Source organism: Elephas maximus, chromosome Y (assembly GCF_024166365.1).
Source record: "Elephas maximus indicus isolate mEleMax1 chromosome Y, mEleMax1 primary haplotype, whole genome shotgun sequence".
In the NCBI taxonomy this organism is placed as follows: Eukaryota; Metazoa; Chordata; class Mammalia; order Proboscidea; family Elephantidae; genus Elephas; species Elephas maximus.
This window is the reverse complement of record NC_064847.1, coordinates 15,747,793-15,764,358: the sequence shown is the minus strand read 5'-3', so window position 1 is coordinate 15,764,358 and position 16,566 is coordinate 15,747,793.

Below are 16,566 nucleotides of genomic sequence, written 5' to 3'. Positions count from 1 at the left end.
CTTGGAGATTTTCAAAGGAAGGAAGAGAGGAAGCTCAGCAGTTAGGAGACACCGAAGGTCTCGAAGAGATTAGTAAAGGAAGGCTCAAAAATGAGGGTATACTGAGGTTCTGTCAAGGGAGGAGAATAGGACAGCTCAGCGTTAAAGGAGACAGCGAGTTTTTTTCCTGCGGTGGAAGAGAGGAAGACCCAGCTCTTATGGAAAACTGAGGTACTGTCAGGGGAGGAAGAGATGAAGACTCAATGCTTAGGGATCACTGAGTTTCTACAAGGAAGAGGAGAGGAAGACTCAGCGCTCAGGGAACACTAAGGCTCTGTAAAGGGAGTGAGGGTCCTTCAGCGCTTGGACGACACTGATTTTCAGTAAGGGGGGTCGAAAAGCTCATCGCTCAGGGAAGAAAGAGGTTCCATAAGGGAGGAGAAGAGGAAGGGTAAGCGCTGAAGGAACAACAAGGTTTGTAATGGAGGAGGAGAGAAAAAAGCAGCGCGTAGGGGACACCAAGGTTCTGTAAAGAAGGAAGAAAGTGTCAGCACTTGGGGGACACAGTGGTTCTCAAAGAGATGGGAGCAAGGCTCGGTGCTTTGGGTAAACCGAGATTATACAAGAGAAGTGGAGAGGAAGGTTCGGCCAGAAGGGACCCCAAGGTTGTTTAAGCGAAGAGGAAAGGAAGTCTCAGCCCTTGGGGATTTTGACAGTATTTAAGAGGGCGTGGAGAGAAAACACAGCGGTTATGTGACACCGAGGTTTCAAAGTGAGGAGAAGAGGAAGTTTCAGAGCTTAGGGTACATGGAGGTTTTGAAAGCGACGAGGAGAAGAAGAATCAGAGCTTGGAGGGGGCAGACAAAATCTGTAAGGGAAGAGGAAAGGATGGTTCAGAGCTAAGGGAACACTAAGGTTCCGTCCAGGGAGAAGAAGACTCAATGCTCATGTAACAGCACTGATATGTAATGGAGGAAGAAAAGAGGGCTGAGCTGTGATAGGGCACTGAGGCTCTCTCTAGGGAGGGTAGAGGAAGACTCAGGGTTGAAAGAACACTGAGGTTCTGCAAGGTGAAAGGAGAGGAAAGACCACCGAGTAGGGGACACTGAGGTTTTGTAAGGATGGAAAGGAAAGAAGACTCAATGCTTAGGGAACCCTGAGGTTGTGTAAGGGAGCAGGAGAGGAAGACTGCACTTAGGGAACACCGAGGATTTGTAAGACAGGAGAAGAGGAAGTCTCCAGGATAAGTGGACACTGAGACTCTGTAAGGGAACACGAGAGGAAGATTCAGTGCTCAGATGTCTTCAAGGTTCTGTCAAGAGTGGACAAAGGAAGACTGAGTGCTTAGGGAACAGGTTCTCTGAAGAGAGGAGGACAGGAATACTCAGCGCTCAGTGCACACCAAGGTTCTGTAAGGGAGGAGGGGAGGAATACGCAGTGTTTAAGGGCCACCGAAATTCTGTAAGGAGAGAGGAGAGGAGGTCTCAGAACTTATGGTACACCGAGTTTCTGTGATGGAGACCCAGAGGAAGAGTGAGTGACCAAGGGGGACCACGGTAATGTAAGGGAGAAGGAAAGGAAGACTCAGGCTTTAGAGGAAACCGAGGTGCTGTAAGGGAGGAGCAGAAGAAAACTCAATACTTAGTGGACACTGATGTTCAGTAATGGTGCTAGAGAAGAAAACTCAGCGCTGAAGGGACACTGAGGTTCTGTCAAGACAGGAGCAGAGGAAGGCTCAGCACTTAGGAGACACCGAGATTCTATCAAGGTAGAAGCAGAGTAAAGATTCAGCACTTAGGGGACACCGAGGATCTGTCAAAGGAGCCGAAAACGAAGATTCCGCGTGAAGCGAACACTACTGTTCTGTCAAGGGAGGAGGAGAGGAAGGCTCAGCACTGATGGAAGACTGAGGCTCTGTAAGGCAGGAGAGGAGGAAGTCTTGAGAGCTTAGCAACAGTGAGTTTCTGTAAGGCAGGAGGTGATGAAGACTCAGCACTTAGGAGACATAGATGGTTTGTATGGGAGGAGATGAGGAAGACGCTGTATGCAGCAGATATCGAGGTTCTGCCAAGGTAGGAGTAGAGAAAGATTCAGTTCTTAGAGAGCACGGAGATTCTCTCAAGGGAGAAGGAGAGGAAGACTCAGTGCATAGGGGACATGGGGTTCTGTAAAGGGAGGAGGAGACAAAGCGCGAAGGCTTAGGAAAAATGTGGTAATATCAAAGGAGGAGGAGAGGAAGACTCAGAGTTTAAGACACACCGAAGTTCTGTAAGGGACAAAGAGTGGAAGAATCAGCGATGAGGGGAGAGTGAGGTTGTGTAAGGGAGCAGAAGTGGAAGACTCAACGCACAGGGGACAAAGAGGTTTTGTGAAGGAAGGAGGAGAGGAAAAAAGACCTCTTCGGGTACACTGAGGTTCAGTGAGGGAGGAGAATAGGAATCTCAATGCATGGGGAACACTGCTTTTGTGTACGGCTGAAGGAGGGGAACATTTAGAGGACACTGAGGTTCTGTAAAGTAGGAGGAAAAGAAGCCGCAGCGCTTTTGGATCACCATGGTTTTAGAACGCATGAGGAGAGGGAGAGTCAGAGTTTAGGGGCCTCTGAGGTTCTGTCAAGGTAGGAGGAGAGGAAGATTAAGCCCATAGACAACAATGAGGTAATGGCAAGTTAAGCGGAGAAGACGACTCAGTGCTTAGGCAACACCGTACTTCTGTCAAAGGATGAGGAGAGAAGAACTCAGCGCATAGGGGACACTGAGGTTCCATAAGGAAGAAGGAGAGGAAGGCTCACTGCTTGGGCAACACGGATTTTCACTAAGGGAGGTGGAAAGACTCATGACTCAGGGGAGAGAGAGGTTCTGTAGCGGAAGAGAAGAGGAAGACCAAGTCTTGAAAAAACACTAACGATTTAAGGGAGGAGGAGAGGAAGAATCAGTGATTACGGGAGAGCGAGGTTCTGTATCAGAGGAGGTGCGGAACACTCAACGCATAGGGGACACGGGGTTTTGTCAAGGAAGGAGGAGAGGAAGAACCACCTCTTGGTGGTCACCTAGGTTCTGTAATGGAGGCTGATAGAAAGACTCAATGCATAAGAAACAGTGATTTGGCGTAAGGGAGGAGAGGAACATTTAGCAGGTAGGGGACAGCGAGGTTCTGTATAGGGGGAGAAGAGGAAGCCTCAGTGCTTGTGGATCTCCGAGGTTTTATAACACACGAGGAAGGGAAGAGTCAGAGTTTAGGGTCCTCTGAGGTTGCGTCAGGGTAGGTTGAGAGGAAGATTCAGCCCTTAGGAGACATCAAGGTACTGCCAAAAGAGGTGGAGAAGGCTCAGCGCTTAGGGGACACCGAAGTTCTCTCAAGGGATGAGGAGAGGAGGACTCAGCGCCTAGGGGGCACTGAGGTTTTATCAGGGAGGGGGAGGGGAAGACTCAGCGCTTAGAGGACACCAAGGTACTGTCGAGTGAAGCACAGAACAAAACTCAGCGCTTACGAGACGCCCAGGATTTTTAAGATAGGCGGAGAGTGAGGTTGTGTAAGGGAATAGGAAAGAAAGACTCATCACTTAGGGGAACCCGTGCTTCTAAGGGAAAAAGAGAGAAAGAGTCAGCGCTTAGGACACACACAGGCTGTGAAGGAGGGGAGAGGAAGGCTCAGTGCTTAAGAGACACAGATGTTCTGCCAAGGTAGGAAAAGATTAAGACTCAGGGTTTAAAACACACCTAGGTTCTGTAAGGGGGGAGGAGAGGAAGACTCAGAAATTAGGAGAGTTTGGGATTTTCAAAGGAAGGAAGAGAGGAAGCTCAGCAGTTAGGAGACACGGAGATTCAAGGTAGGAGCAGAGTAAAGATTCAGCAGTCAGGGGACACCGAGGTTCTGTCAATGGAGCAGAAGAGGAAGATTCCACGTGTAGCGAACACTGCCTTTCTGTCAAGGGAGGAGGAGAGGAAGGCTCAGCACTTAGGGAAGACCGAGGCTCTGGAAGGGAGGAGAGGAGGAAGTCTCGAGCGCTTAGCAGCAGTGAGTTTCTGTAAGGGAGGAGGTGATGAAGACTCAGCGCTTAGGAGACAGAGACAGTTGGTTTGGGAGAAGATGAGGAAGACGCTGTGCTCAACAGATATCGAGGTTCTGCCAAGGTAGAAGCAAAGAAATATTCAGTGCTTAGAGTACAGGGAGATTCTCTCAAGGGAGAAGGAGAGGAAGATTCAACGCATAGGGGACATGGGGTTTAGTAAAGGAGAGAGGAAACAAAGAGTGAAGGCTTAGGAAAAATGTGGTAATATCAAAGGAGGAGGAGAGGAAGACTCATAGTTTAAGACACACTGAAGTTCTGTAAGGGACAAGGGGAGGAAGAACCATCGATTAGGGGACAGTGAGGTTTTGTACGGGAGGAGAAGTGGAAGACTGAACGCAGAGGGGACACCGAGGTTTTGTCCAGGAAGGAGGAGACGAGAAAAAACCTCTTGGGGGACACGGAGGTTCTGTGAAAGAAGATGACAGGAGAACTCAATGCAAAGGAAACACTGATTTTCGGTAAGTGTGGAGAGGAACATTTAGCCCTTAGGGGACACCGAAGTTCTGTAAAGGATTAGGAGAGGAAACCTCAGCGCTTGTGGATCACCAAGGTTTACAACAGATTAGGAGAGGAAGAGTCAAAGTTTAGGGGCCTCTGAGGTTCCGTCAGGGTAGGAGGCGAGCAAGATTCACCCATTAGAAGACACCGAGGTACTGCCAAGAGAGGCGGAGAAGAAGACTCAGCACTTAGGGGAAAACGAAGTTCTGTGAAGGGATCAAGAGAGGAGGATTCAGTGCTTAGGGGACAATGAGGTTTTATAAGGGAGGGGGAGAGGAAGACTCAGTGCTTACAGGACACCAAGGTACTGTCGAGTGAGGCACAGAACAAGACTCAGCGAGTAGGGAACGCCCAGGATTTTTAACATAGGCGAAGAGTGAGGTGTAAGGGAACAGGAAAGGAAGACTCATATCTTAGGGGGGCCCGTGCTTTTGTAAGGGAAAAAAGAGAAAAAGTGAGCTCTTAGGGGAAAAATAGGCTGTCAAGGAGAATAGAGGAAGACTCAGTGCTTAAGAAGCACAGAAGTTCTGCCAAGGTAGGAAAAGAATAAGACTCAGGGTCTAAAGCACAAGGAGGTTCTGTAAGGGGAGAGGAGAGGAAGTCTCAGAAATGAGGGGACTTGGAGATTTTCAAAGGAAGGAAGAGAGGAAGCTCAGCAGTTAGGAGACACCGAAGGTCTCGAAGAGATTAGTAAAGGAAGGCTCAAAAATGAGGGTATACTGAGGTTCTGTCAAGGGAGGAGAATAGGACAGCTCAGCGTTAAAGGAGACAGCGAGTTTTTTTCCTGCGGTGGAAGAGAGGAAGACCCAGCTCTTATGGAAAACTGAGGTACTGTCAGGGGAGGAAGAGATGAAGACTCAATGCTTAGGGATCACTGAGTTTCTACAAGGAAGAGGAGAGGAAGACTCAGCGCTCAGGGAACACTAAGGCTCTGTAAAGGGAGTGAGGGTCCTTCAGCGCTTGGACGACACTGATTTTCAGTAAGGGGGGTCGAAAAGCTCATCGCTCAGGGAAGAAAGAGGTTCCATAAGGGAGGAGAAGAGGAAGGGTAAGCGCTGAAGGAACAACAAGGTTTGTAATGGAGGAGGAGAGAAAAAAGCAGCGCGTAGGGGACACCAAGGTTCTGTAAAGAAGGAAGAAAGTGTCAGCACTTGGGGGACACAGTGGTTCTCAAAGAGATGGGAGCAAGGCTCGGTGCTTTGGGTAAACCGAGATTATACAAGAGAAGTGGAGAGGAAGGTTCGGGCAGAAGGGACCCCAAGGTTGTTTAAGCGAAGAGGAAAGGAAGTCTCAGCCCTTGGGGATTTTGACAGTATTTAAGAGGGCGTGGAGAGAAAACACAGCGGTTATGTGACACCGAGGTTTCAAAGTGAGGAGAAGAGGAAGTTTCAGAGCTTAGGGTACATGGAGGTTTTGAAAGCGACGAGGAGAAGAAGAATCAGAGCTTGGAGGGGGCAGACAAAATCTGTAAGGGAAGAGGAAAGGATGGTTCAGAGCTAAGGGAACACTAAGGTTCCGTCCAGGGAGAAGAAGACTCAATGCTCATGTAACAGCACTGATATGTAATGGAGGAAGAAAAGAGGGCTGAGCTGTGATAGGGCACTGAGGCTCTCTCTAGGGAGGGTAGAGGAAGACTCAGGGTTGAAAGAACACTGAGGTTCTGCAAGGTGAAAGGAGAGGAAAGACCACCGAGTAGGGGACACTGAGGTTTTGTAAGGATGGAAAGGAAAGAAGACTCAATGCTTAGGGAACCCTGAGGTTGTGTAAGGGAGCAGGAGAGGAAGACTGCACTTAGGGAACACCGAGGATTTGTAAGACAGGAGAAGAGGAAGTCTCCAGGATAAGTGGACACTGAGACTCTGTAAGGGAACACGAGAGGAAGATTCAGTGCTCAGATGTCTTCAAGGTTCTGTCAAGAGTGGACAAAGGAAGACTGAGTGCTTAGGGAACAGGTTCTCTGAAGAGAGGAGGACAGGAATACTCAGCGCTCAGTGCACACCAAGGTTCTGTAAGGGAGGAGGGGAGGAATACGCAGTGTTTAAGGGCCACCGAAATTCTGTAAGGAGAGAGGAGAGGAGGTCTCAGAACTTATGGTACACCGAGTTTCTGTGATGGAGACCCAGAGGAAGAGTGAGTGACCAAGGGGGACCACGGTAATGTAAGGGAGAAGGAAAGGAAGACTCAGGCTTTAGAGGAAACCGAGGTGCTGTAAGGGAGGAGCAGAAGAAAACTCAATACTTAGTGGACACTGATGTTCAGTAATGGTGCTAGAGAAGAAAACTCAGCGCTGAAGGGACACTGAGGTTCTGTCAAGACAGGAGCAGAGGAAGGCTCAGCACTTAGGAGACACCGAGATTCTATCAAGGTAGAAGCAGAGTAAAGATTCAGCACTTAGGGGACACCGAGGATCTGTCAAAGGAGCCGAAAACGAAGATTCCGCGTGAAGCGAACACTACTGTTCTGTCAAGGGAGGAGGAGAGGAAGGCTCAGCACTGATGGAAGACTGAGGCTCTGTAAGGTAGGAGAGGAGGAAGTCTTGAGAGCTTAGCAACAGTGAGTTTCTGTAAGGCAGGAGGTGATGAAGACTCAGCACTTAGGAGACATAGATGGTTTGTATGGGAGGAGATGAGGAAGACGCTGTATGCAGCAGATATCGAGGTTCTGCCAAGGTAGGAGTAGAGAAAGATTCAGTTCTTAGAGAGCACGGAGATTCTCTCAAGGGAGAAGGAGAGGAAGACTCAGTGCATAGGGGACATGGGGTTCTGTAAAGGGAGGAGGAGACAAAGCGCGAAGGCTTAGGAAAAATGTGGTAATATCAAAGGAGGAGGAGAGGAAGACTCAGAGTTTAAGACACACCGAAGTTCTGTAAGGGACAAAGAGTGGAAGAATCAGCGATGAGGGGAGAGTGAGGTTGTGTAAGGGAGCAGAAGTGGAAGACTCAACGCACAGGGGACAAAGAGGTTTTGTGAAGGAAGGAGGAGAGGAAAAAAGACCTCTTCGGGTACACTGAGGTTCAGTGAGGGAGGAGAATAGGAATCTCAATGCATGGGGAACACTGCTTTTGTGTACGGCTGAAGGAGGGGAACATTTAGAGGACACTGAGGTTCTGTAAAGTAGGAGGAAAAGAAGCCGCAGCGCTTTTGGATCACCATGGTTTTAGAACGCATGAGGAGAGGGAGAGTCAGAGTTTAGGGGCCTCTGAGGTTCTGTCAAGGTAGGAGGAGAGGAAGATTAAGCCCATAGACAACAATGAGGTAATGGCAAGTTAAGCGGAGAAGACGACTCAGTGCTTAGGCAACACCGTACTTCTGTCAAAGGATGAGGAGAGAAGAACTCAGCGCATAGGGGACACTGAGGTTCCATAAGGAAGAAGGAGAGGAAGGCTCACTGCTTGGGCAACACGGATTTTCACTAAGGGAGGTGGAAAGACTCATGACTCAGGGGAGAGAGAGGTTCTGTAGCGGAAGAGAAGAGGAAGACCAAGTCTTGAAAAAACACTAACGATTTAAGGGAGGAGGAGAGGAAGAATCAGTGATTACGGGAGAGCGAGGTTCTGTATCAGAGGAGGTGCGGAACACTCAACGCATAGGGGACACGGGGTTTTGTCAAGGAAGGAGGAGAGGGAGAACCACCTCTTGGTGGTCACCTAGGTTCTGTAATGGAGGCTGATAGAAAGACTCAATGCATAAGAAACAGTGATTTGGCGTAAGGGAGGAGAGGAACATTTAGCAGGTAGGGGACAGCGAGGTTCTGTATAGGGGGAGAAGAGGAAGCCTCAGTGCTTGTGGATCTCCGAGGTTTTATAACACACGAGGAAGGGAAGAGTCAGAGTTTAGGGTCCTCTGAGGTTGCGTCAGGGTAGGTTGAGAGGAAGATTCAGCCCTTAGGAGACATCAAGGTACTGCCAAAAGAGGTGGAGAAGGCTCAGCGCTTAGGGGACACCGAAGTTCTCTCAAGGGATGAGGAGAGGAGGACTCAGCGCCTAGGGGGCACTGAGGTTTTATCAGGGAGGGGGAGGGGAAGACTCAGCGCTTAGAGGACACCAAGGTACTGTCGAGTGAAGCACAGAACAAAACTCAGCGCTTACGGGACGCCCAGGATTTTTAAGATAGGCGGAGAGTGAGGTTGTGTAAGGGAATAGGAAAGAAAGACTCATCACTTAGGGGAACCCGTGCTTCTAAGGGAAAAAGAGAGAAAGAGTCAGCGCTTAGGACACACACAGGCTGTGAAGGAGGGGAGAGGAAGGCTCAGTGCTTAAGAGACACAGATGTTCTGCCAAGGTAGGAAAAGATTAAGACTCAGGGTTTAAAACACACCTAGGTTCTGTAAGGGGGGAGGAGAGGAAGACTCAGAAATTAGGAGAGTTTGGGATTTTCAAAGGAAGGAAGAGAGGAAGCTCAGCAGTTAGGAGACACCGAGATTCAAGGTAGGAGCAGAGTAAAGATTCAGCAGTCAGGGGACACCGAGGTTCTGTCAATGGAGCAGAAGAGGAAGATTCCATGTGTAGCGAACACTGCCTTTCTGTCAAGGGAGGAGGAGAGGAAGGCTCAGCACTTAGGGAAGACCGAGGCTCTGGAAGGGAGGAGAGGAGGAAGTCTCGAGCGCTTAGCAGCAGTGAGTTTCTGTAAGGGAGGAGGTGATGAAGACTCAGCGCTTAGGAGACAGAGACAGTTGGTTTGGGAGAAGATGAGGAAGACGCTGTGCTCAGCAGATATCGAGGTTCTGCCAAGGTAGAAGCAAAGAAATATTCAGTGCTTAGAGTACAGGGAGATTCTCTCAAGGGAGAAGGAGAGGAAGATTCAACGCATAGGGGACATGGGGTTTAGTAAAGGAGAGAGGAAACAAAGAGTGAAGGCTTAGGAAAAATGTGGTAATATCAAAGGAGGAGGAGAGGAAGACTCATAGTTTAAGACACACTGAAGTTCTGTAAGGGACAAGGGGAGGAAGAACCATCGATTAGGGGACAGTGAGGTTTTGTACGGGAGGAGAAGTGGAAGACTGAACGCAGAGGGGACACCGAGGTTTTGTCCAGGAAGGAGGAGACGAGAAAAAACCTCTTGGGGGACACGGAGGTTCTGTGAAAGAAGATGACAGGAGAACTCAATGCAAAGGAAACACTGATTTTCGGTAAGTGTGGAGAGGAACATTTAGCCCTTAGGGGACACCGAAGTTCTGTAAAGGATTAGGAGAGGAAACCTCAGCGCTTGTGGATCACCAAGGTTTACAACAGATTAGGAGAGGAAGAGTCAAAGTTTAGGGGCCTCTGAGGTTCCGTCAGGGTAGGAGGCGAGCAAGATTCACCCATTAGAAGACACCGAGGTACTGCCAAGAGAGGCGGAGAAGAAGACTCAGCACTTAGGGGAAAACGAAGTTCTGTGAAGGGATCAAGAGAGGAGGATTCAGTGCTTAGGGGACAATGAGGTTTTATAAGGGAGGGGGAGAGGAAGACTCAGTGCTTACAGGACACGAAGGTACTGTCGAGTGAGGCACAGAACAAGACTCAGCGAGTAGGGAACGCCCAGGATTTTTAACATAGGCGAAGAGTGAGGTGTAAGGGAACAGGAAAGGAAGACTCATATCTTAGGGGGGCCCGTGCTTTTGTAAGGGAAAAAAGAGAAAAAGTGAGCTCCTAGGGGAAAAATAGGCTGTCAAGGAGAATAGAGGAAGACTCAGTGCTTAAGAAGCACAGAAGTTCTGCCAAGGTAGGAAAAGAATAAGACTCAGGGTCTAAAGCACAAGGAGGTTCTGTAAGGGGAGAGGAGAGGAAGTCTCAGAAATGAGGGGACTTGGAGATTTTCAAAGGAAGGAAGAGAGGAAGCTCAGCAGTTAGGAGACACCGAAGGTCTCGAAGAGATTAGTAAAGGAAGGCTCAAAAATGAGGGTATACTGAGGTTCTGTCAAGGGAGGAGAATAGGACAGCTCAGCGTTAAAGGAGACAGCGAGTTTTTTTCCTGCGGTGGAAGAGAGGAAGACCCAGCTCTTATGGAAAACTGAGGTACTGTCAGGGGAGGAAGAGATGAAGACTCAATGCTTAGGGATCACTGAGTTTCTACAAGGAAGAGGAGAGGAAGACTCAGCGCTCAGGGAACACTAAGGCTCTGTAAAGGGAGTGAGGGTCCTTCAGCGCTTGGACGACACTAATTTTCAGTAAGGGGGGTCGAAAAGCTCATCGCTCAGGGAAGAAAGAGGTTCCATAAGGGAGGAGAAGAGGAAGGGTAAGCGCTGAAGGAACAACAAGGTTTGTAATGGAGGAGGAGAGAAAAAAGCAGCGCGTAGGGGACACCAAGGTTCTGTAAAGAAGGAAGAAAGTGTCAGCACTTGGGGGACACAGTGGTTCTCAAAGAGATGGGAGCAAGGCTCGGTGCTTTGGGTAAACCGAGATTATACAAGAGAAGTGGAGAGGAAGGTTCGGGCAGAAGGGACCCCAAGGTTGTTTAAGCGAAGAGGAAAGGAAGTCTCAGCCCTTGGGGATTTTGACAGTATTTAAGAGGGCGTGGAGAGAAAACACAGCGGTTATGTGACACCGAGGTTTCAAAGTGAGGAGAAGAGGAAGTTTCAGAGCTTAGGGTACATGGAGGTTTTGAAAGCGACGAGGAGAAGAAGAATCAGAGCTTGGAGGGGGCAGACAAAATCTGTAAGGGAAGAGGAAAGGATGGTTCAGAGCTAAGGGAACACTAAGGTTCCGTCCAGGGAGAAGAAGACTCAATGCTCATGTAACAGCACTGATATGTAATGGAGGAAGAAAAGAGGGCTGAGCTGTGATAGGGCACTGAGGCTCTCTCTAGGAGGGTAGAGGAAGACTCAGGGTTGAAAGAACACTGAGGTTCTGCAAGGTGAAAGGAGAGGAAAGACCACCGAGTAGGGGACACTGAGGTTTTGTAAGGATGGAAAGGAAAGAAGACTCAATGCTTAGGGAACCCTGAGGTTGTGTAAGGGAGCAGGAGAGGAAGACTGCACTTAGGGAACACCGAGGATTTGTAAGACAGGAGAAGAGGAAGTCTCCAGGATAAGTGGACACTGAGACTCTGTAAGGGAACACGAGAGGAAGATTCAGTGCTCAGATGTCTTCAAGGTTCTGTCAAGAGTGGACAAAGGAAGACTGAGTGCTTAGGGAACAGGTTCTCTGAAGAGAGGAGGACAGGAATACTCAGCGCTCAGTGCACACCAAGGTTCTGTAAGGGAGGAGGGGAGGAATACGCAGTGTTTAAGGGCCACCGAAATTCTGTAAGGAGAGAGGAGAGGAGGTCTCAGAACTTATGGTACACCGAGTTTCTGTGATGGAGACCCAGAGGAAGAGTGAGTGACCAAGGGGGACCACGGTAATGTAAGGGAGAAGGAAAGGAAGACTCAGGCTTTAGAGGAAACCGAGGTGCTGTAAGGGAGGAGCAGAAGAAAACTCAATACTTAGTGGACACTGATGTTCAGTAATGGTGCTAGAGAAGAAAACTCAGCGCTGAAGGGACACTGAGGTTCTGTCAAGACAGGAGCAGAGGAAGGCTCAGCACTTAGGAGACACCGAGATTCTATCAAGGTAGAAGCAGAGTAAAGATTCAGCACTTAGGGGACACCGAGGATCTGTCAAAGGAGCCGAAAACGAAGATTCCGCGTGAAGCGAACACTACTGTTCTGTCAAGGGAGGAGGAGAGGAAGGCTCAGCACTGATGGAAGACTGAGGCTCTGTAAGGTAGGAGAGGAGGAAGTCTTGAGAGCTTAGCAACAGTGAGTTTCTGTAAGGCAGGAGGTGATGAAGACTCAGCACTTAGGAGACATAGATGGTTTGTATGGGAGGAGATGAGGAAGACGCTGTATGCAGCAGATATCGAGGTTCTGCCAAGGTAGTAGAGAAAGATTCAGTTCTTAGAGAGCACGGAGATTCTCTCAAGGGAGAAGGAGAGGAAGACTCAGTGCATAGGGGACATGGGGTTCTGTAAAGGGAGGAGGAGACAAAGCGCGAAGGCTTAGGAAAAATGTGGTAATATCAAAGGAGGAGGAGAGGAAGACTCAGAGTTTAAGACACACCGAAGTTCTGTAAGGGACAAAGAGTGGAAGAATCAGCGATGAGGGGAGAGTGAGGTTGTGTAAGGGAGCAGAAGTGGAAGACTCAACGCACAGGGGACAAAGAGGTTTTGTGAAGGAAGGAGGAGACGAAAAAAGACCTCTTCGGGTACACTGAGGTTCAGTGAGGGAGGAGAATAGGAATCTCAATGCATGGGGAACACTGCTTTTGTGTACGGCTGAAGGAGGGGAACATTTAGAGGACACTGAGGTTCTGTAAAGTAGGAGGAAAAGAAGCCGCAGCGCTTTTGGATCACCATGGTTTTAGAACGCATGAGGAGAGGGAGAGTCAGAGTTTAGGGGCCTCTGAGGTTCTGTCAAGGTAGGAGGAGAGGAAGATTAAGCCCATAGACAACAATGAGGTAATGGCAAGTTAAGCGGAGAAGACGACTCAGTGCTTAGGCAACACCGTACTTCTGTCAAAGGATGAGGAGAGAAGAACTCAGCGCATAGGGGACACTGAGGTTCCATAAGGAAGAAGGAGAGGAAGGCTCACTGCTTGGGCAACACGGATTTTCACTAAGGGAGGTGGAAAGACTCATGACTCAGGGGAGAGAGAGGTTCTGTAGCGGAAGAGAAGAGGAAGACCAAGTCTTGAAAAAACACTAACGATTTAAGGGAGGAGGAGAGGAAGAATCAGTGATTACGGGAGAGCGAGGTTCTGTATCAGAGGAGGTGCGGAACACTCAACGCATAGGGGACACGGGGTTTTGTCAAGGAAGGAGGAGAGGGAGAACCACCTCTTGGTGGTCACCTAGGTTCTGTAATGGAGGCTGATAGAAAGACTCAATGCATAAGAAACAGTGATTTGGCGTAAGGGAGGAGAGGAACATTTAGCAGGTAGGGGACAGCGAGGTTCTGTATAGGGGGAGAAGAGGAAGCCTCAGTGCTTGTGGATCTCCGAGGTTTTATAACACACGAGGAAGGGAAGAGTCAGAGTTTAGGGTCCTCTGAGGTTGCGTCAGGGTAGGTTGAGAGGAAGATTCAGCCCTTAGGAGACATCAAGGTACTGCCAAAAGAGGTGGAGAAGGCTCAGCGCTTAGGGGACACCGAAGTTCTCTCAAGGGATGAGGAGAGGAGGACTCAGCGCCTAGGGGGCACTGAGGTTTTATCAGGGAGGGGGAGGGGAAGACTCAGCGCTTAGAGGACACCAAGGTACTGTCGAGTGAAGCACAGAACAAAACTCAGCGCTTACGGGACGCCCAGGATTTTTAAGATAGGCGGAGAGTGAGGTTGTGTAAGGGAATAGGAAAGAAAGACTCATCACTTAGGGGAACCCGTGCTTCTAAGGGAAAAAGAGAGAAAGAGTCAGCGCTTAGGACACACACAGGCTGTGAAGGAGGGGAGAGGAAGGCTCAGTGCTTAAGAGACACAGATGTTCTGCCAAGGTAGGAAAAGATTAAGACTCAGGGTTTAAAACACACCTAGGTTCTGTAAGGGGGGAGGAGAGGAAGACTCAGAAATTAGGAGAGTTTGGGATTTTCAAAGGAAGGAAGAGAGGAAGCTCAGCAGTTAGGAGACACCGAGATTCAAGGTAGGAGCAGAGTAAAGATTCAGCAGTCAGGGGACACCGAGGTTCTGTCAATGGAGCAGAAGAGGAAGATTCCATGTGTAGCGAACACTGCCTTTCTGTCAAGGGAGGAGGAGAGGAAGGCTCAGCACTTAGGGAAGACCGAGGCTCTGGAAGGGAGGAGAGGAGGAAGTCTCGAGCGCTTAGCAGCAGTGAGTTTCTGTAAGGGAGGAGGTGATGAAGACTCAGCGCTTAGGAGACAGAGACAGTTGGTTTGGGAGAAGATGAGGAAGACGCTGTGCTCAGCAGATATCGAGGTTCTGCCAAGGTAGAAGCAAAGAAATATTCAGTGCTTAGAGTACAGGGAGATTCTCTCAAGGGAGAAGGAGAGGAAGATTCAACGCATAGGGGACATGGGGTTTAGTAAAGGAGAGAGGAAACAAAGAGTGAAGGCTTAGGAAAAATGTGGTAATATCAAAGGAGGAGGAGAGGAAGACTCATAGTTTAAGACACACTGAAGTTCTGTAAGGGACAAGGGGAGGAAGAACCATCGATTAGGGGACAGTGAGGTTTTGTACGGGAGGAGAAGTGGAAGACTGAACGCAGAGGGGACACCGAGGTTTTGTCCAGGAAGGAGGAGACGAGAAAAAACCTCTTGGGGGACACGGAGGTTCTGTGAAAGAAGATGACAGGAGAACTCAATGCAAAGGAAACACTGATTTTCGGTAAGTGTGGAGAGGAACATTTAGCCCTTAGGGGACACCGAAGTTCTGTAAAGGATTAGGAGAGGAAACCTCAGCGCTTGTGGATCACCAAGGTTTACAACAGATTAGGAGAGGAAGAGTCAAAGTTTAGGGGCCTCTGAGGTTCCGTCAGGGTAGGAGGCGAGCAAGATTCACCCATTAGAAGACACCGAGGTACTGCCAAGAGAGGCGGAGAAGAAGACTCAGCACTTAGGGGAAAACGAAGTTCTGTGAAGGGATCAAGAGAGGAGGATTCAGTGCTTAGGGGACAATGAGGTTTTATAAGGGAGGGGGAGAGGAAGACTCAGTGCTTACAGGACACGAAGGTACTGTCGAGTGAGGCACAGAACAAGACTCAGCGAGTAGGGAACGCCCAGGATTTTTAACATAGGCGAAGAGTGAGGTGTAAGGGAACAGGAAAGGAAGACTCATATCTTAGGGGGGCCCGTGCTTTTGTAAGGGAAAAAAGAGAAAAAGTGAGCTCTTAGGGGAAAAATAGGCTGTCAAGGAGAATAGAGGAAGACTCAGTGCTTAAGAAGCACAGAAGTTCTGCCAAGGTAGGAAAAGAATAAGACTCAGGGTCTAAAGCACAAGGAGGTTCTGTAAGGGGAGAGGAGAGGAAGTCTCAGAAATGAGGGGACTTGGAGATTTTCAAAGGAAGGAAGAGAGGAAGCTCAGCAGTTAGGAGACACCGAAGGTCTCGAAGAGATTAGTAAAGGAAGGCTCAAAAATGAGGGTATACTGAGGTTCTGTCAAGGGAGGAGAATAGGACAGCTCAGCGTTAAAGGAGACAGCGAGTTTTTTTCCTGCGGTGGAAGAGAGGAAGACCCAGCTCTTATGGAAAACTGAGGTACTGTCAGGGGAGGAAGAGATGAAGACTCAATGCTTAGGGATCACTGAGTTTCTACAAGGAAGAGGAGAGGAAGACTCAGCGCTCAGGGAACACTAAGGCTCTGTAAAGGGAGTGAGGGTCCTTCAGCGCTTGGACGACACTGATTTTCAGTAAGGGGGGTCGAAAAGCTCATCGCTCAGGGAAGAAAGAGGTTCCATAAGGGAGGAGAAGAGGAAGGGTAAGCGCTGAAGGAACAACAAGGTTTGTAATGGAGGAGGAGAGAAAAAAGCAGCGCGTAGGGGACACCAAGGTTCTGTAAAGAAGGAAGAAAGTGTCAGCACTTGGGGGACACAGTGGTTCTCAAAGAGATGGGAGCAAGGCTCGGTGCTTTGGGTAAACCGAGATTATACAAGAGAAGTGGAGAGGAAGGTTCGGGCAGAAGGGACCCCAAGGTTGTTTAAGCGAAGAGGAAAGGAAGTCTCAGCCCTTGGGGATTTTGACAGTATTTAAGAGGGCGTGGAGAGAAAACACAGCGGTTATGTGACACCGAGGTTTCAAAGTGAGGAGAAGAGGAAGTTTCAGAGCTTAGGGTACATGGAGGTTTTGAAAGCGACGAGGAGAAGAAGAATCAGAGCTTGGAGGGGGCAGACAAAATCTGTAAGGGAAGAGGAAAGGATGGTTCAGAGCTAAGGGAACACTAAGGTTCCGTCCAGGGAGAAGAAGACTCAATGCTCATGTAACAGCACTGATATGTAATGGAGGAAGAAAAGAGGGCTGAGCTGTGATAGGGCACTGAGGCTCTCTCTAGGGAGGGTAGAGGAAGACTCAGGGTTGAAAGAACACTGAGGTTCTGCAAGGTGAAAGGAGAGGAAAGACC